The 21,411-nt window shown below is 40.8% G+C and overlaps 1 long non-coding RNA gene across 3 annotated transcripts in view; it reads left to right on the forward strand.

Annotated features, from left to right (window-relative positions):
- The window catches only part of LOC137851479 (uncharacterized), a 48,631-nt gene that overhangs the window by 22,597 nt on the left and 4,623 nt on the right, over positions 1-21,411 (forward strand). For 2 of the 3 annotated variants that reach the window (XR_011093221.1, XR_011093222.1), the window contains 2 exons: positions 5,367-5,433; positions 10,560-14,337. This is a non-coding gene — a long non-coding RNA (uncharacterized lncRNA). Of the gene's footprint in view, positions 1-5,366; positions 5,434-10,559; positions 14,338-21,411 lie in introns of those variants that run through there. The other variant, XR_011093223.1, reaches the window with a different exon arrangement.

Raw genomic sequence — 21,411 nt, forward strand, 5'->3', positions numbered from 1 at the left:
TAATATATTCCAGCATTTTAAAATTATTTTTTCTTTCAAATTTGGTGAAAAATACGCATAAGCAGCATTTTATTTACTTAGAAATACATTTGTATTCCTTGAGTTTCATCTGTTTTCATTAATATAATTTCAGACTTTCACAGAGTATTGTTAGAAACATTTTGCCCTACTAGGAAAGTTGTGTTATATATCTGATAAAATACATGATATATACTGAAACTAGGTAAATCTGTTTTTGCTTAACTTAATTTGTCTAAATGGTCCAATTTCTAAATGCATGTTCCTGAATGTATAGCATATTTTCAGAAAGTCTTTCTTTCTTTCTTTCTTTCTTTCTTTCTTTCTTTCTTTCTTTCTTTCTTTCTTTCTTTCTTTCTTTCTTTCTTTCTTTCTTTCTTTCTTTCTTTCTTTCTTTCTTTCTTTCTTTCTTCTTTCTTTCTTTCTTTCTTTCTTTCTTCTTTCTTTCTTTCTTTCTTTCTTTCTTTCTTTCTTTCTTTCTTTCTTTCTTTCTTTCTTTCTTTCTTTCTTTCTTTCCTCTTTCTTTCTTTCTTTCTTTCTTTCTTTCTTTCTCTCTCTCTCTCTCTCTCTCTTTCTCTTTCTCTTTCTCTTTCTCTTTCTCTTTCTCTTTCTCTCTCTTTCTTTTCTTTTCTTTTCTTCTTTCTTTTCTTTTCTTTTCTTTTCTTTTCTTTTCTTTTCTTTTCTTTTCTTTTCTTTTCTTTTCTTTTCTTTTCTTTTCTTTTCTTTTCTTTTCTTTTCTTTTCTTTTCTTTTCTTTTCTTTTCTTTTCTTTTCTTTTCTTTTTTCTTCCTCTCACTCACTCTCTTCTCTTCTCTCCTCCCCCCTCACTCCCTCCCTCTCTTTCTTTTTAAAATTTCTCTCTTAAAGCTATATCTCTTCTAATACTGTGGGGCAGGAGAAGGAAGGAGAATAAATGAGGCAGTGTCTCAAATTGAAAATCTCTCCCGTAAATAAGTTTCACTCTCTTCTTTGGTTCAGCAGTAATGGAATTTAGTGAAATTATTTACGAGGTGCCTAGTTCACCTCAATATAACCACAGACATTATTTAGACAGCAGCATAATTGTGAATAGCATTTTCAGAGAAGTAAAGGTCACTGTCTCCAGCAAAAAGCTTCTCACCTAAATTAAGATATGAGAAGGGAAGTTATCAGCCTTCAGCTGTTCAGTAAGGGACGAGAAAAGTGAGGCCATATGTACAGACACTTGCAACTTCTGCCTCTGGTTTCAAAGGAAAAGCTGGGGAAGGAAGTGCTTTTTAAAGAAGGAACACCACGTGGCAAATTGAAGTAACCAGGGAGTGGAGATGCTGAGGCACTGTGAGGCAAGAGTAATTCAGCATGCTGCCCATTGGTAGAGACTGTGTGACTGCAGTGTAGGTAATCTGAGTGGGTGAGCCCCACTACTAACTTAGGACAAGGAAGATCTCCTCGATCCTGAGATGCTAAGCCCCTCTTTGCCACAGTTCTGCTGCTCTGGGTAACCACACTGGTTTGTTTGTCCAGAGGTTCCTTTCAAAGAGCACTCTCTGCCAATCTATTTTTCCTTAACTGGCATTTATTTCCAAAGTGTATCCAGATCAACATCAGCACTTCCAGAAAGTTTATTTTCTTTGCTGAGCAATTGCTATTGCCTAGAGTGGCATAATGCTCCTTTATATCTATTAGATTATGAATCAATAGAATCAGGATTTCAAAGCTAAAGTCTTTCCTGATTCACAAGCAACACAATCTCATTAAAACCAATATATTTCCATAGGGAATCTATCAGGAGCAGATTTGGCCTTGAGTTTTCATAATAAGTAGAAAGCAGTGTCTAGAGCAATGCCTCTTGGCAGAGTCTGGCATTCCATCAGAGAGACAGACAGTTAGCAAATAATTCGTATTCACGAACCTCAAGAAGAAGCCAAAAATTCTCATCTAATATGGTACAACGACCTCATTGGGAAAGACTTTTGCTGGACTGACAATTCCAGTGGTCAGGCTGATTATGCTGAGGCCATCTCCTTTTGACTTGTCAGAGACAAATCCATCACAGGAGGGGGACTGAGCCTTAACTCATGGCAGCAAGAGGCACACAAGGGCTGGGTGCTGTGACACTGGGCATGTGAAGATGCCCCTAGGACCAAATATTCTTCTATCATGGGGCCTACAGGGTGGGTCCTTCTGTTGAAGCATCTTCTTTTGTGACTGGCTGGCTCTGCTTATCCATTAATGAAAGGGCTCCTTATGTAATATAAAATGCAGACTAGACCCTAGAGGGGACTTAGGTATTGCAATGCTTGGCACAGTGACTAGTGCATATGCCTAGGTGGTGACTTCTGGACTACAGAGTTTGCTCCATGGGTTTGTCTATGCATTTTACACTGAATACTTCACTGACGAAGAAGCATGAATAATCCCTAAAGGAAAAGACTGGAACACAGGACTCCTCTGCCAAGTGAGTGATCTCACAGGCTGCAGAGCCAGGCTTATTTCTGCTTCCTTTACCTCACCCAAGAGTCTTGAATTCTCTTCCATGCAGTGGGCCAGCTTCAACAGGAAGCATGAATAAATATATCAGTTCCAAAATAACCTCTAGCCTGGAGGCTACAGGGATCTCTTGTCCTGAGAATAACTATGCCATGAAATCTAGGGTGAGGAGCATTTCTTCCCTGGTGGGGCTCGGTCTTCAAGCAGAGGCCAGGCTGCACAGCTCCAACACAGCCAAGGCCCTTCTGGACTCCAGGGCTATATCAACCCAAGTCCCTGAAGGAAAGCCAAGGTACGCACCCAGGCACTGGGACCTGATTCTCCACATCCATCCTAGGTGTGGTTTAGATGCTGCCATGATGTTATGGAGCTTGTTAGAGTTGGCACATGGCCTCTTATGTGCTGCTTGTCTTCAAGAATACAAAGATCCTGAAATACTTAATTACATATACATCCTGTTTTGGTGTCAAAGACAGATGGATAATTAACCCACTAAAAGCTTTCTGTTTCTAGGCTGTCAAAGCAACTTAATGGATCAGCTGACACCAGAGACCTAAGTTTTAGGTGTATACAGTCAAATGAGAAAAGATCTTATCAGTTATTGTGGAAGTTGATTGGATATAGTGGGATGACTGTCCCACAGCAGCCACAGTGCTGTCGGATTTGCGCTCAGTCACAGATTAAAACTCTGGCAAGAACTGATGTCCTGATGTGGAACACTTTTAATTTCTCTAGAGGAGTTCCCAGAGGCACACCCCATGTACAACATTTGCTAACAGAAGTGCTTGGCCACTTGAGTGCAAGAAAACTTCATGAACCTTTACCAATGCACAAATCTTGAGGAATGACCACAGGGCATTTGGAGCTGGGCAGCCACGAGGTGGATGTGCAGGATATAAAGAGCTAATGGAGAAACCTGAATAACATTATGCAAATCAGGGTACTTAAGGGGAAAGAGAGATGATGCTAACACAAACATAAAGCAGTGAAGGTCAGAACATTTGCACACAGCTCTCCTCCCTGAAGTCACTTGAGTTTCCCAAGGAAGTTAAAAGCAAAGAAACCACTTTGTTTGGTAGCTCAGTGACTTTCAAGAGCATAATGGCTGAATCCCTTTCCTTTAAAGTCCCACAGATACAACAGAAGACTGAGCCACTTTGAGGATGCTGCAAGTACGTGTCCAGAGACAGATAACTTAAAGAAGCCTTGGCTTGCTGTCATATTGCTTTCCCTCTCTGGGTTTGCAGCTGAAAACTAAGACAGAGGAAAGCAACAGTGTGGGAGAGACCAGAAAATATTACAAAAAAAGCTTGAAAGTCTGTCTAAGATCCAGGAATAGCAAGACATGACAAAAGACAAAAGCAGGGAGAGGCAGAGGTAGATGTCAGAAATTATCAAAGGCATGGAAAATAAACCACACACGGGAATGGAGGGATAGATTTATGAATTATGTTATCCATCATCTTTCTATATACTTTGAAGGGTCATTGGAGAAAGGGTGATATCAGGATAACATGTATGCAAAATGTATATAGAATAAAATGAAAATGGGTGATCCTTCTTGCCGTTACTATTAATTGACTGTATACAGACTTCTGGTGGCATAGAAATTCTAAAAGAACATTTTCCTAAGACATATGGAATGCTACAGGGAGAGTGTCCACATCAGTGACACCACTGGCCCTAGTAAACCCAACGAAACAGACTGTTTTTTTTTGTTTTGTTTTGTTTTTATTAAGTCCTGTATGCTTGAAATTATGTGCCTGAATTCATGCTTAAGCATTTGCATTACCTAGAATTTCTAACAACCAAGTTTGAAGACTCTGTCCTAAAAATAATTTGATAGGAGTTTACTGGCAATTCTGCTTATGAAGAGAAGAGTGGTTATTAAGATTTTGACCCTTCATTTTCTGGATTATGAAGGAATTTCTTTAGGTATAGAATTGGCGACATGTGTGGCCATTTTCCCTAATGGTTATAGCACAGCTTGTCATCACTGTACTCTGTTCCTAGCTCACTATGAGCTTGTTACCTCTTAGTCAGTGCTCCATCTCCAACATGGCCTTTCTGCTTTACTAACTGGCTGGGAATAGGACACAGCCAGAGTCCCCCACACGAGCTGTCTAAGCTTCAGGGTATTCAATTAAGTGAAGAATGAGACGCACTTGAAGTTTACTGATAAGAAACTCTACATAAATGCAAGTTATTAGCAATAACATGGAGATTGTCAAAACACTGACTGATGTAAGGCCTAGATCAGCTGTTTTGGGGCTGTCTGGTTCTGTCTTTCTGAGTGTTTCCAGAATCAAGGGAAACTTAAGCTTGAGGATAAGCTTCCCTTTGCTACTCAGTGACCTTATAGAGAAATTCAAAGGTATCCTGAAGCTTCTATCCTATTCTTTACAAAAGGTATTCATATCCTTCCTAATTACCGATCTATTCCCACAAGTATCTTAACTTCCTTTTCTAAATAACCATCTAGATCATTTATTATTGTAGTAAATAGAAGCTTAAACAATGACTGCTGTCACTTTGTGCTAGGTGCAGTACAAAAATAGAATAGGAGGCAAACCTTTCTTGGAAAACATCAAGATCTTTAAAGATTAAAATAAATTGTGGAAGGGGAAACACTGGGCAGGAGGGTGAAGTGACTTGCCTAAACACAAAATCAGTCAGTGAGAAAAGAAAAGGACGTGCAGATTCCTAGCCTTGGGTATCAAATATAGTTTATCATTTAACATGTTTTGTTACTGCTATTCATTCTGCTTAATGCAGCTTCTCTTCTGTCCCCTGAATGAGTGCACCTACCCAACATGCTAGAAATTCCACAACATTTTCTGCTTGAGAGGAAAAGACTGACTCTTCTTTCTTCCCCCTCAGGTTGTGCTGCGCAGCTGTGATACCAGATCTTTAATCATAGTGACAAGCACAGAGGCTCTATGCAAATGTAAGCAAATAGTGTTTGACATTTATATGAAGATGATAAAGACAAACATTGGGGGCTGTTTTGAGGGTGGAGAATGTTTACATTATTAGTACAAGAGTACACAGAGATTTAACCAACCAATTCTCCCAAGTCTGAGCTGACATGCATTCAAAGATGGAGTGACCTTGCTGGCTAAATGGATGCTCCACAGGCTGTTTAATACATTAAACTAAAGAGCAGCATCTGTCCTAACACCACTCATTGTAGGATACACCTGCCTTTGTCCTCCTTTTTGCACCATCTTTTCTAGCAGGAGATCTTTTGCATCATGTTAAGCCTTGTACTGGTATTTTTGTTTGTTAATTCCCCCCATGTGATTTTGAACTGAGAGATGGAAAGGAATAGCTTATTAATAGCTACAGCCTGGCAAATTTTAGGACATCTGTAGCCTGATCTACACTCTCTCAAAGCATCTTTCTGTTGACTTCAGCAGGGACTACTTTATCCTATTTATGCAGCATCTAACACAGTTGTGCACAGATCTCAGAGGAAATATGTAGGCACTCTTGTAATACAATAGCAACAATAAAGCAAGAATAATAACCTCTCTGAATTAAATATATGTATAGCTATATGGGTACAGGTTGTCCAGCTGCTCTATTTCTGTGGATGTTGCTGGTTGCTGCATTTCTATTTCTAGCCTGAATCTGAGGCACTCTAAAAGACTGCTTGCACAACTCTTTTTGATTCACCATGATTAAATGCCTCACTCTCACCAGATTATCACCCTTTCTGCTTCAATATTTCTTTTGAGATATTTGCAGTGTATACTCCTGCCTTTGTAATATTGTCCTCCAACATGTAAACAGTGGAGAAGGCATGAGGATAAGGCTTACACAAAGATCTTAGTTTTGTGGTCTTGTATGTATGAAAGTAACTCTAAGATAATTCAGTTCAGTGAAGTGACTCTATTATAGTTTGTAGTGATTGACTGGAATTCCCTCTAGATTTATTTTTGTTATCACAGAGATAGAAGAGTTCAGTCATGAATCCTATGTCATCTGCTTTATGTCTAGAGATCCACCTGTTCTGCTTCACATAACTGCTTTGCTAAACTCTCTTTCTCAGAAGCTTATATAGCATTTTGTGCAGAAACGGGACACATTACTTAGGATATAGTAGGATGATATTGGATACTCGATGTTTGGATCCAAGTTGTGTTGTAGGATCTTTCATCGGAAAGCATTTGCTTTTTCTCAGGGAGGTGGTAGAACAACTAAATGGTTGGAAAAGTTTAATCCCTTTTTGACAAAGCCAATGAAATAATGGATATTCATCTGAGGATATTATCATCCTCCCTGTAGTACGTCAACAAGTGACTATTTATCATCATAGTCACACAGGCATGAACTAGCCGGTCTGTAGGAAACACTTGTGCTATTTATCATGCAAGTTTCCTTTCCAGTCAGACTTTTATACCTTCTTTCTGAATGCTCTACACAACTCAGAATGAAAAATAACTGCTGTGGTAATGATTATGGTGTAACATATGGAGCAAAGTTTATTTATTTTTTTTAAAGTTCACCTCTTGCTATGAGCAAGGTATTATTACTCATTGCTTGTGTCATGTCAGCACAACCAATGGGCAGGTTTTCATCTTGCATTTAACTGAGTTTTCCTCTTTCATTTAACTGTCTCAGATCTTCCTTGTTGCTTTGGTGCCCCACTGATCAATAAATGCAGGTACATTCCTGAATGTACACCATGTTATTGCTTCAACAAGCCCCCAGGAATGTGCCTGCATCTATGAAAATGTGTCACCAGCTACAAGCACGAGATACACCTGGTGTTTATTGGAGAAAGGGAGAAGGTAGAAAAGACAAATGCCTATGTGCAGCCTTTCCTTATTCACATGTGAAACTGTCACAAAATATAGGACCTCTGCTTTTATTCTTTTGATTTTATCACCTAAACAGAGTTGTCTGCATTTCAAGCAGCTATGGGTTATCATCCAAGTCATTGCAATTCAGTCTGTATCAACACCCTGGTCACCATGGTGTGTAAGCTGACTTGCAAAATCCATTCTAATGATGCAGACCACCTCCATTGTTATAAATCCACAGTTGTTAGACAAGAAAGTGAATCTACAATAATACAATTAATATACTATGTGACTCAGCAAAAGACATGGAATCTGGCTTTCTGAAATATGTTGTAAGTATTGTGTTGACTGCATTGATTGCACAGTAGGCTAAGAAAGAGTACTAAGCTACAAGGCAACTTGATGGTTTAGGTAAGCACCTTAATACGCAGTTGAGGACAATAGGGCAATGACTCTCAGCCCAGTTACAGATGAGGCTATGAGTTAATAGACTGAAGGACTATAAAGAGATAAAAGCAAGTGAAGATATAAAGACAGGCATTCAGCCTAAGATAGTACTCATCATCGCTTACCTCTCCCCCCCCCCCCCGCTTTTTTTTTTTTTTTTTTTTTTTAAATGCACTTCCAGAAAGCAATTCAGCCCATCATGGATAGAGCAGGTGGGATGAATCACCCTGTAGATATTCCTAATATTTTCTTTAAAATAATAGGAGTCTTGACAATTACCTCTGATTATACAGCTAAGTTTAAGATATTAGACCTCATGAAGAAGGATGACCAAAACTATTGACTGGTATTTGAAGCATATTCTCTGTTTAAAAAGGACAGAGAACTATTTGACCAAAACACGGGTAAGTTCAAGGAAAGTAACAAGTACAACTAAAGGTAGTCCACTAAATATACCTTTCTGCTACGGCTCTATGAATAAAGGATATTCTTCCAAGGTTAAAATGTAGTGATTTTAGTGATTTATGTTTTTTTTTAGATCACTGACCCCAAAATCATTGCAATGTCTCTAAAGTAGCTGTTAGAAAGTATTACAGTAGATAACTTAGGGAAACTTTATTTCACAGATCAATGTCCCAATAAAATCAAACAACTCCTTTCTGAGTTGTCATAGTTTATTGTATCAAGGCCCTACTTAATGTAGTTTTAGTTGCTGTGTCATTGACTCAATTGATTGGAATGACTTGTGTTTTTAATGTACCCTAGATCTTTGTGGAGGAGAGGATATCTGCCTAAATACTGTAATATACAGTAAAGAGCAATTCTAGTTAATCTGGAAAGAGCTTCCCTAAAGCAAGGAAGAACTTGCAGTGGCATTGGCTTTAACTTGTATTGTCATCTAGCTTCTGTCAGAAAAAAGACTGTTGGAAAAGGCCTAAAGCTTTTACCCATGTATCTTCTGAGTTTATATTGGATGTAGCTGGAGTGGCAGGAGGATGTAGTGAGATGTTTATTACCAACTTCTTCACTATATTGTTTCAGATATTCTAACTGTGGATTAGTCAGCGAAAGCAAAATCCTTGGAGGCTTTTGGATGTTCTGAATTTCATTGACTTACTGTTATTGTGTATACCTGCAGAACTTCAGAAACAGATGAAAACTCTAGGAAAAATGGTTCCACGGCAGTAAAAATCAAAAAGATAAAAAGAAAAAAATTACTAGATACATGTAGACAGTGTCTTGTATTACTCTTAACAGAAGGAATTATTTGAACTGTTAAAAAATTTGTATGTTTAGAGGTGGTTATAACCTAGCTTGGTTTTAGTTATGAGACATAGAGACATCTAGGAAACTCTTATGATGTGACTTACCTTATTTAAGTCATCTGCAAGTTAGACATCTAGTTTGTTAGTCATCTAGACTCTCTACAGATTTTCTGAGCTAAGCTGGTGACAAAAACCTCTCTTTAGATGTGTTTGTTTTGTCTACATGGAAGACAGAGAGCTTACATACCCAGCTTTTAAGAAGTGAATGATAGATTTTAGTAACTCAAACTAGAGAGATGTTCCCACAGACTGATAGAAGCATGCTAAATTTAAGAGGGTTTGTTTCCTGTTCTGGGGTGGAAGAAGATAGGGTGAGGCACAATAATTGTGTTTAAGCACAATGTATAAAAAATCTTCCAAATATAGGCAAGCCAGAATATTGGAAGAAGATTTATTTTTTATTATTATTATTATTTTGTTTTTTTTTACAGCTTTGTTGTCCAGACAATTACAATCTTTAAAAGGTTACTATATAGATTTCTAGATTTTGAACTTAGTAGTTTGATTGGCCACATTTCCAGCAGCAATTTGAGGGGGAAAATTTATGCTAAGCAGAATGCTTCCAATGTTGTTTAGGCATTACCTTTGATATTTTATTAATAAAACTTAGAAATGCTTTCTTCTCAATATCAGCAGAAGCTTATAAAAGCAAAAGCTCTAGAAAAATCTGTATCTTCTAGGAACAGCCCACTGCTGACAGGTACATGTTTTTCACGTAGCAAACAAAACATGAAATCAAGTCAAATGCCTGTATTTATTACTTGGCTAGGTCCATCTATGTTCATGAAAACAGTGAAAGAAAACACAGTGGGAAAGCAGATTCTTCTTTGTATAATTAATAATCTGTGGGGAACATAAGATTTTCTCCATATAACATTAGTAGCATCTTCCCAGCACTTATGAAGATAATGAGTTACACGGGATAGACAGAACCTGTTCAGGCCCCTGCTCCTTCTAGTAACCCAAGCAGAAAGTTAACAGGAATATAGAACAGCTTGAACAATGATCTTATTCCTGAAATACGTTAGCCACTTTTAGCTGATGATCAGAAACTTGTACTCAATAGAAATTTTGTGCTCTAAAGTGTTCCCTGCTTTGATTCTCATGCTTCTATGATACCAAATTACCAGGAAGAATAGGGCTTTAAAAGCCTAATTCTGAAATTCTGAGAGATATGACTCTATGACATACTTTTCCTGGAGGAAAAAAAAAAAAAGGAGAAAACCTTGGGAGGTTGATTTGGCTGACTTTCTGAAGCCTACTCAGTTGCCAGACTTTTGTTGTTACTCAACTGATATTTCAGCAATAATTATATTTATTATAATATGGATAGTGGATGAAGGCATTGACTCTTGGACTAGATCAGATCAGGATTTAAAAATAGGCCGTGGCATTCAGATGGCTCTGAAATAGTTCACACAAGACAGTTTTTAGCTTTTTTGATTGTTTATGCAATTTTATAAGCTTTTTTTTTTTTTTTTTTTTTTCTCCAGTGAAGGAATCCAAGAGGCAATAGAGCCGGGAAGACAACAGAGACTATGCAGACATGTGGAAGAATGTTTTGAGAAAGGAAAATCAAAAATTTTGGAAAGGCAACTGCTGGGCCTTTTTCTTTAAAGATTTTGGAGGGACAGCAAAGAAAAACATTAAAGGTATAAACTGATGAAGGCCAGAAATTGTTTAATCCTTAAGTCTTATGAGTTAGCTTTATTCCATGGTTTTATCTGAAAAGTAAAGCTAACCCATAGATGATACTGTACTTCAGGGCAGAAGCTGACTACTTTTTGAAAGGACCTACCACATGAGTTGTGTTTGGAGCTTTTTAGGAAACACTGTAACAACAATAATATTGACATAGCCAATGCCAAATTGCTTTCCCAATGCTGTGGCATTCTCAATGGTTCTAGACACATTTAAAACAAATTCTAGTAGATCATTTAGATATTACAGATTTAGAACTGTGAAGTCATTTTTCTCATATTCTCCAGCTTTTGTGATAACTTCAAGACCAACAAAGTGAATTTATTTCACTTTATTATTTATATATTTTTAATGACATTTATGATTCTTACTGTGTTCACAAGATGCCAGATTCTATGCTTTTAAGCAAAATGCCTGTATCTTATCGTGAAATAGTAGTTTCATGATACTGGCAATTATGTGTTGGAGTAGCTGGAGAAGATTATGACTCCTCACCTTCCAATTACTGTATACAAATGTATGTTGCAAAGAGGAAGTGTTGACTGCTTCTAAATACCAACATGCATTGAATGCTTTGATTTTGTGTCAGCCTTAAAGGCAAGATCCACTCACTACTGTATATAGCATTTAATCAAGTACAAATGGGTTCATGCTATTCCTTCTTCCTAGCTCTTTCTTTGCTTTATGCCTTGGGGAAACTTCCCCTCCTCTGCAAGAATATTAAAGTAAATATATATTCTCAGATTTCAGAGAACAGTAATTACAGAATAGAGAGATCAAATTTCCACAGCTTGTAATTTTCATTACTTCATCTCTTGCTCAGTGATGTGAACAGACAAGCTCCAAAAAACAGCTGAAGTCTAGTGTGGAGGGTTGATTTTACCACGAGAAGAGGAGGGGGGATTAAGTGGGGTGGAAAGGGCTTGCAAATGGCTTCAGATGTACAGAAGAGGAGTGGAGAGGCAGTGGGAGGGATGTAGCAGAGGGAGGTGATTTTTCACATAAACCCAGAGAATTAACTTCTCTTTTGATCACCAGGTCCCTCAGTAGCCCAGTTAAACTGGTTAGAGGAGAAAAACATAATGTTGAAGCAGCCCCCTCCCTTTGCTCTTTTGAGGTGGTGCAGGGTGTCCTGTTCTCTTGCTCCTCAGTGTTACAATGCTTTTTCACAAAGAGAAAAAAATGATTGAACTGGCCCTAGCAAATTTTTAGATAAATGCATTTGAGAATGAGCTGAAATTATAGGAGAATCATCACCCATCTGTAAGCTGCTGAAATCCCACAGCCTGCGCTTTTTCTTTTGAATTCGGTAGGGTTAGAGGTCTCCATTTATTACTGTGAATGTGCTCAAGGATCAGATGGTGAGGAGACACTTAAGCTGTTGTTTTTTCATTCACATCAACATTGATGGTGAAGAAAAATGATCCCCCCAGATCTCTGCTTGTTTCAAGGCATTACTCACTTTCTTTCTTAAAGCCCTGCTCTGCTCAGAGTGTGGAGGCCAGGACAGATATGACAACTACTGAGGGATAACAAGTGTAATTTAGCCACTGTGAAAATACTCCTCCTGTGGCCTCAATCTTCCTCTTTAATTTGGGAGCCCTAAGGGTCAATGGGTTGTGTTGTATGGAAAGCTCTAGAATCCTCGTGGAGCAGGACAGTATGGTCAGGAGACTAGCAGGGCTCTCATCAAAAAAAGGGTAAACCATAATTCCATTTAGCTGAAAATTCTCTATATGAAGCTGCATCACATTTTGAAATGCCTGTGAGTCCTTAGTCCTAGACCTCAAAACCTCTCATCACCAGGCAGTGAAAAGCAAAGGAAAATACGAACCAAAAAGACAGTCGCAGACTAAAGCTCAATGAGTCCTTTAACCCAGGGAAACCCAGTGTTTGGACAACTGAGTCCTTCCAAGGAGGCAGTCGAGGTTCCTTCCTGCTGAAGGGTTTGAAAAATAAGGTACAATTTCCTGCACTGTGGAGCATTCCTTCTGCATACAGCTATACGATACCCATCTGGAATTTGGAATGAGTGCAGCTCGCCTCCGGCAAATTCCACTCCATGAAATACCAGCAGGCCCACAGAGCAACTGATGGCCCCAGATGCCCTTGTCCCATCCTCCCCTTTTCCCCCTCAATCCTCTTCCTTTCCTTTGTGTTGTACTGGGTTTATTACTCAGTAGGTTAGTTGGTCTGGGCCTGGTTTTGGGTTTTTCACTCTGGCTAAGTGAGGAATGCCCTGTTTTCACCCCTGATCTACGCACACGTGCCCAGCTGTGCAGGATGGGAGCAAACAACATCTCTGGTGTATCAGCTGGAGTTTGCAGTTATGGCTTGTCACTCTCTCCAAGTTCAATCTTGCTAGTACACAAAACATTCATAGTTCACAGATGGGGAAATTAAGACTTTTGTTATATCCATTAGTCATACAAAATCACTGACGTCAGTTACCAATGCTGTGTGGGTGTTGTGTTTTGTTTTTGTTTTTTGTTGGCTTTGCCATCAGAAGTGAGTGTTTTCACGTGTATATACAATTACAGGTAAAGTCAACAGCCTTTGTGTCATGCAGGACTGTCAGGCCTCTTGTGCTGGATGCGACACCTGATCTGTTTGACTCTTGCCTCATACTTCCTCACAGATAAGGCAACACCTCATATATTCCCAGAGGGGCAATATGACATTTCCTCCTATGTCACACTCAGTTGGACGGCAAGTTGGATCATGAATTTGGATATAGCTGTAGGTGCTGTGCTGTTTTGCTAGATGTCTGCTATTTTGAAAGTTCCTGTACTTAAGAGCCCTGTTTCAAGACACTATTCTGTACTGCACTGAGCTGCTGTGTAAGCCAATGTAGTGCACACATCCTGTAGGTGACCTGACACTGTGTGTCTTGGGATAGGGTTTGTTTCCTGCCTTGACACATCCTCTTGTCTCTTCATGCTGGCACTGTATGTAGTAGAATTACCTGGTGACCTGGATTCAGGAAGAAACCTCTATGAAAATAAAAGAGATAGGCATGCCTAAGGGGCAAAGTGAAGAGAGGGAAGGACAAAGTGCTGGACTGAGTGGTGGAGAGCATGATGGGGCATACCTGAGCTAGAAGCATCATCCCAAATACTGGGGTGTATGTGACAGCATGGTGTCAAGTACTGGCAAGTTTGTCCCATGTAGTGACCTCCATTCTTTAGGAGATGCATAGAGGAAACAGTGGTTGTAGATGAACATTTGCAGAATCCCAGAATGTCTGAGGCTGGCAGGGACCTCTGGAGGTCACCTGGTCCCACCCCAGCTCAAGCAGGGACAGCCAGAGCACCACGTCCAGGAAGCTTTTGAAGATCTCCAAAGGAGGGAGATACCACTCTCTAGGCAACCTGTGCCAGGCTGTGATTTCCCATTTACTTAACTGCACCATCTTGTCTTGGATGTGACCTCCTTGGTGATTTGGGAGGAATCAGCAGAAAAGGAGAGCTGAAGCTGGGTACCACAAATGACATCACTTATAAGTCTTTAAAAACTCTTAAAAATCTTTTAAAATCCAGTTTTCGTCTATGAGGTTTTAAGATCCAGTTTTTGTCTGAGGTGAAGCAGAAAAAAAAAAACAAACAAACAAAAAAGAAAAGGATAAAAAACAGGAAGGGCACGCCCTCCTCTCCTTTCTGTGAACACTTTTGCTGGGGGGCTGAGGCGGGGGTCGTGGGGTACCGTGAGCAACAGGGGCTGCAAAAGCAGGGGAACAGAAAACCCGGGGGGCACCGGACCCCAGCACAACCGTTTCGGAGGTGGGTGGGCAACCATTTCTGCTCCTCTCCCCCCTCCAGAAGCCTCCTCCATCCCCCGAGGGGAGGGAAGGGCAGAGCGGGATGCCAGGACCTCGCCATCCTCGGGGCTGGTGTCCGGCAGCCGCTGGATGGCAGCATGTCCCCGCCGAGGGACCGCCGGGCCACCCGCCCTGCTCCTTCCTACCACAGCCAGGCAGGAGGAGGGAGGGGAAAGGGGGATAAATCAAAGAGACAAAAGTTAATGTTTTCCTTTGCCAAAGTCCTCCTTAAAAACAGGAGGAAAAGATAATTGCTCTAGATTTCAAGTGCTCGGTGTTAAATGTCGTAAAACAAAAGAACAAACACACGTAGCAGGATTTTTTAGGCAGGGTATCCCCAAAGCACTGGCTTGGGTCTCCTCTCACCCTCAGCCCCCAGCCACACTGCCCCCTCTGCTATGGCATGCATGGGTTAGAAAGGATGGGTTTTCTCCCAAATTATGCTATGGAGCAGAGAGCCACGGTTTCTCCTAAGGAAATGCATCCTGGTTGTAGAAATCCAGCAGACCCAAGTCTGCTTTCCATCCTTGGGGTAAGAAAGAAGGAAGAGGACACACAGGCCTTTCTATAACCTTTCCTCTTCCCCTTATTCTTGGGCAGCCTGGGGCTGTCCAGATCACAGCAGCTTTGAGAAGAGATTAGCCAGAGCACTCCAGGCTGCAGCTGCAGCTTCCTCCACCCCCAGCCTGCCTCCAGGCTTTCCCAGATGAACAGGGGCTAGGAGCAAAACGGCCCAACATCAGCTCCATCTGGGGTCACTGCATCCTGCCCTGTGCTAGGCAGGGCCCCCAGCCCCTTCTTCTCGCTGCCGCTGTCACCTCTTGCTCACCAGTGACCGCAGCTCAACCTGTCCTCCCAGACCACACAGCAAACCTGCCTTGCTGCAGGCTGATAGCAGCAGCCAGCAGGGCTTGGATATATTTATCCTGACCCTACCCTTTAGGCAGTCACCGAGAGGGTCACATACTCTTCCTTGCTTGTGCCCTTGCCGTGGCCATCTTCTGTTTCTGTCCCCTCAGCTAGGTCACCTTATGTTGCCAAAGTGGCAGAAAGGGGCTTTAGTGCAGTTTGAAATCCAACCCAAATTATCCTGCAATTACCATTTGTGTTTGTAACAACATGAGGGAATGCACTTCTTTGCCCCGGGCAGTCATCCAGACTGCCCCTTGCTTCCTCATCTGCTGCCACCTTCCAGTCCCCCAGAAGTGGCTGCCAAAAGCAGGATCACACAGGAGCCATCCTGAATTCCCCCTTGAACTCTGAGGACTTGGGGGCTGTGTCCTATGGCAGCTGCTTGGATCCAAGGTCATTAAACTTAATTAACTGCAGTCTCAGAGGACAGAACCAGGCGGGACAGGAGCAGTGAATCCCCCTGTTTGCTGCAGTATTGATACCTCCCTGTGGTCAAACCATCTGATCTACATGGTTGCCTTTTTGCTTGCTGCACAGACTGAATGCCCACATGAATGTCTGTGTTCTGCATCACTTGGGAGGTCAGATCAGATGGCTTGAGCCACTAATCTGGCTCTAGATCTGCACAGTGTTTGGGATGTGATTCTCAGCCAAATGTGCTTGGAGGGCTTCTCACACTTAGCTTCACCTGTAATGCTTGTGTCCCATGTAGGCAGAGATGGAGCTGTCAAAACTGGCACAACTTTGGTGTAAATGAAGTGGGATACATAGCAGCACATACGGAAATAGCCTAGTGTTAGCTGTCACCTCCAGCAACCAAATACAGAGCATGTTTTTGACACACAGGGTAATGCTATCTGTAGGCAGATCACAGGGAAAGGCTCGCTGAAGGCTGATTGCCACCCAGGGTTGGGGGGTGGTGGAGTAAATCACCACCACACATGCACTGGAGGAGTCTAGGGGTTACTGAACAGGTCCACAGTCAGGACAGCTGACCCCATCACTGAGATGGAGAAGCCCAGATAGCCCACATACTGGGCTAACCAGGTCCAAAAGAAGGAGAGAAGCCGTGGACAAGAGAGGCTGTGCTGTAAATGCAGGAGAGGCAGACAGAGATGCCAGGAGGTAGCGGTAGCTGTTGGAGGAGGGTTTGGCTGTGTGGATCTTGTGCTCAGTACATGAGTCCTGGCAGGTCTTTCAGGAGAGCTAGATGCTGCCTCTATGTATCCATATCTGAGGACAGTTGTTGGCTCTAGTGAAAATCTTCTGGGGTGTGGCTCAAACGCTCTTCTCCCATAAAAATGCAAACACACAGAGAAATGCTTTATCTGGGTGCTCTGTTTTTCTTTTTGTCCCAAAATGCCAGGAGTAGCCTCAAGGGATAGTGGAAACTGAAAGGAAAATGTTGCAGCTTTTTTAAAACTACCAGCTGCAGTTTGGAACAGCAGCTAAAATCTGATTACTGCACACACCCGGCGGTGTAAGGTGCCTGTGTGCTTGTTATAAAAAGCAGCTATAAAATCATGGACGAGTGAACAGAGGAACAGAGGGAGCATGTTAGACTCCAGGACTGCAAGCTCCAACACGCTCCCAGCCCAGCCAGGCAGCTTGCTGAACAAGGGATATTCAGAGTTTCGGTCTTCTCAGCACCCTCCTTGCAGTTGTTTCAAATGAAAGACTTGTCACGATTTTTAAGCTGTGAGACATTTGCTATTTATGGAGGCTCCCTCTCCCTATTTCTTGACCTGTCATAGCCTTATAAAGTGCCAGCCTCAGCACAAAGTGGACTGTTTCTATCCTGTGGCCCTGCCCCACTGCGCCTGCTGGGTTGGCTGGCTGCATTATAAATAGCTCTCCAAGAAAGGTGTAACAGATAACGTTTGACATCTGAACCCCCAAACTCTCTACCTATTAAAATTTCTAAAATTTTGACTGAAGAGCCTGCTAAGGGCTCCTGTCCTTGGCTCTGTGTTCTTAGGGGCTGAGTAACTGGAAATCAGAGCTGAAAGTTGCAGCAAGTCTTTACTGTAGCAGCAGGTAAGTTAATGAAAATTAAAAGAAAGAGTCTGGGAGAGAGAAAAAATGTCCTGAGTGTCTCTGTTTATGGCTGTTAATGACAACTATCAACGACTGATTTGAACCAATATGAGCTAATGCTGTACTGCTTCAACTCAAACATCAAAGACTGGTTATATCAACGTTGTCACCCAACTTCTCCCATCCCTCTGTCACACCACCTGCAAAGCTCAGCATCCCACAAACCCAAGTCTTACAAGAGTGTAGTTGCTGTTACTTCTGTCTGGTTGGGGTTCATATTTCAGAGCAAGAAACACATAAGTGAGAAACAAATATCTTCTGAAGCATTTAAATTTTGCTTATGACCTTTCACTGCTTATTTTTAGAAAGACAGATTCATTTCCATATGTACAAAGGCAGATTTTAGGTGACTTCCTAGGTCAAAATTGAGGCATGCATGAAGTTTTAGAGGCTTCCAGATAAATAAGAGCTGAGCCAAAGCTGTGAATTGCAGTATGTGAGTTAGATCCTTAGGTAGGACCCAGGCATGTCCATCCTTTGATGGCTGTGAAGCAGAGCTACCTGCTATTCATGAGGACAGGAACAAGGATGAGAGCAAGAGAAAAGCAGTGACTCTTGTGTCTTCTTTAGTTATTTTTATTTTTTATATATCCGTATAATTTCTGCTATCATACAAAAGGAAGATTTTTGACATTTCCACTGATGTCATCTGAGCAGGGGATAAATGTTGATTTGAAGGGAAACCAGGCAAAAATCTAGCCTCTAACTTTTTTTTTTTTTTTTTTTTTTTTTTTTTTTTTTTTTTGGTCCTATTTGGAAAAGAAACAAAACAGAAATTACTGGCGTCAAAAATAACTACATCCTCTTGGAACTGCAGCACAGCATACTGAGTTAAATTCCCCCAGGTATAATACATTAAAGTGCGTACTGATTTGCTTATCAAAACAAAGAATGAGTATGCACACTTCAGGGGAGGGGTACCGAGTGGTGAAGGTGTCTTACTATGGAGTGGAAACTCCGTGTTTGAGTCTTGCAGCAGACTCATGCCAAAGGCCACTATCTTCTTCTTTCCAGCTGTTTCTGGTCCTGCAGGCTTGGAAAGTTCAAACAAGCCAAGCTCCTTGTTAGTCACATAGATCCCCTGACTCCTCTTGATGCACGTTAATATTTCTAGCTTGCATGGTGCATAGGCTTGGGATGAACCTTTGTTATGGAGGCTATGGTAACATGAATAAAAAGTCTTTGAGTTGCCTCCCTCCTTTCCATATAGTAAAGTCTGTTCTACTTGCATTTAGCACACATTGATCTCAAGACCCATCTCTTACTTGACACAGAATTGCTCTATAGTCACATATCTCCAATTTTTTAGTTCATTTCCTCTGTTTCTGCTCCTGCCCTGGCCCTGGCAAAGCACAGGTCAGGCACAGTGCTCTGAGCAGCCATTAAGGAAGAAATCCCTGGAAGTTTAAAGCAACGTCAGGAATAAGAAGCAGATACAGTGCTCACAGCTTGCCCCCCTTTTTTTCTCCCTAATCTCTGCTGGATTTCTGTATGTGCAGTGCTTGCAACATAGGCCATTCAATTCACTGTAATGGGTAGGGTAAGGCTGCTCGATCATACCCTTTTCTGTGTAATTAAATTTTACAGGATGAAATATAATGATGCATATAGTGATTCCTTATGCAGAGGCCTGGACCATTGGCGCTTACCAGTCTGATAGTTCATTCTGAGCACAGATAATCCAAGGAGTTGCTGCTCTAACAATCCCCACTTTCTATTTCACCACTGACCCAGTTTGGTAATTACAACACTGCCGAGTCTCTCTTGGGTTTGGCAATGGATGTCATATGCTTGAGTGATGAGTAGCCCCAGCTGTTGTGTTTCACTTTATTTATTTAACGTGAACTCATGTGAATTCAATAACATCTAATCTACCGAGCACTGAATGAATCATGCAGAACAGTTTGTAAAAATCCTGGATATAGCTTCAGAGTACACAAGCTATTTTCCTGGAAGAAGTTGCGTAGAATTTCATTAGCTGCATGAATCTGGTAGGAAGCTCTTCATGTATGATATATTGTTTCTCTGGGATTTTTAATGTGTTGTGAAAGTCTGCTGATGCAATGCTCGTCCTTTAATTTGACATTATAAAAAAAAAAATAATAAAAGAAGCAAGTTATTTTTATTCTGAATGGGTTTATTTGGAAAATATCACCAACAAAGCCAGATGATTTGATGTTGCTAAACACTGTTGTTGGTATGCTCTGACATCAGAGCCTATATATTCGGCCTTTGCAGGACAAGTTACAGATGCCCTGAGAGGATCCTTTAGAGGAGAGAGGTGGCTAATGGAAAAATATCTCATCCTCCACAACATGAGTTTGCCTTAATAGAGACCATAGAGAACTCAGAGTGAGAAAGAATAACAGGATTATTCAAAGAATTCCATGTCTCAGGACAGGACGTGATGTATTAGACGGTGGTCCATTTCCTACGCTGTGCTGTAGATATTCAGCAGTGACCACCCACAGTAAAAGCCATTATATTTGTTTATCTTTCCTGATGATTCAGGGTTCAAGGCTTTTGTTCATTTATCTTCTATTATATCTTTTTTTTTTTTTTTTTTTAATTTAAAGTCATACCTCTTAGAGATACCCCTTCTTCTTTAAAAGAAGGGGAAAAGGACAAGAAGTCTTAAATGTTTGTCTGTCAAGTCCTTGCTCAGAAAGACTTCCTAGATTCTGTACTTCCTAACAGTCAGACCAAATAGCCAAGACTGTTTTTTTTTTTTTTTCATCAAAGCTGTAGAGAACCAGAAGCTCCCTTTCAAATGGGAGCACTGGCACAATTATCTTTCCCCCTCTGCTTCCTTCTTGGGACCTGTGACAAAACCAAGCTGCCTGATGTCAAAGCAGGATTTGAAGAACCAGTGTAGGGTGACAATGTTTTGGTTGGGTCATGATGTGGGTCATCTTTTCCAGATTGTTTCAGACATTTGAACTAGTGAAACTGAGGCTGAAATGGGAGTCAGGACAGAATTATTTCTGAGAAGCACTGTGCTGGAAACCACTTTTGCAACTGACACACCATATATTGCTCTAGAGAAGCAGCTGAATGGTGGCTCTTGGTTTCGGAAGCTGCCAGGTACTCTCATTTTTGAAGACAAGTTTGAGGAACTAATTTTTCTGTACATAACATTGAGGTTATTGGCCAGTTTACCCCTTGGCTTCATAGCACATGGGTAGATGCTTCAGATGGGTAGATGGTGTAAATTTTGCCATTAAAAAAAAAAATCGTTTTTAGAAGTGGCAGAGATTGAATCAATTCCTGCCTAAGTAACAAGGGGTGTTTTCCCAATGAAAATATTTTTTAAATAGCCAAGAAACATAGACAGAACAGTAAGGAACAAAGCTTGTCTGCAAGGTACCAGACTGGAAAGCTGTCACATTAGTGCTAGCTACTATTTCAGCTTTCAAACAGCTTCTATCATAAATGTTTAATTTAGTTTTTTCTTCGATTACATTCTTGCATGGATAGACAAGGAAAAAATGTCAGACTTGCAACGTATTTTGACATGCTAATTTCCATGGGATCAAAATCTTGCAGGAGGCCTCTCTGGAGCAAGTGTCTTCATCAACTAACTGAACTGATGAGCTTTTAAAGAATTTATGATTTCATAAAGCTATTTTTCTAAGGCTGACTTTTGATATTTTATTGGGATCTCTAATGTATTGTTTTTGTTCCAAATACCCTTAGGTTCAAAGGCAGATACATCTAAAATTTTTAAATGATATTTCAGAATACCTTATAATATTATGCCCTTATCTTTTTAGTGATATTGTGTCCTTGTCATGTTGATGAGAAAACAAAAAACACAG

Source organism: Anas acuta, chromosome 2 (genome assembly GCF_963932015.1).
Source record: "Anas acuta chromosome 2, bAnaAcu1.1, whole genome shotgun sequence".
NCBI classification, from domain to species: Eukaryota; Metazoa; Chordata; class Aves; order Anseriformes; family Anatidae; genus Anas; species Anas acuta.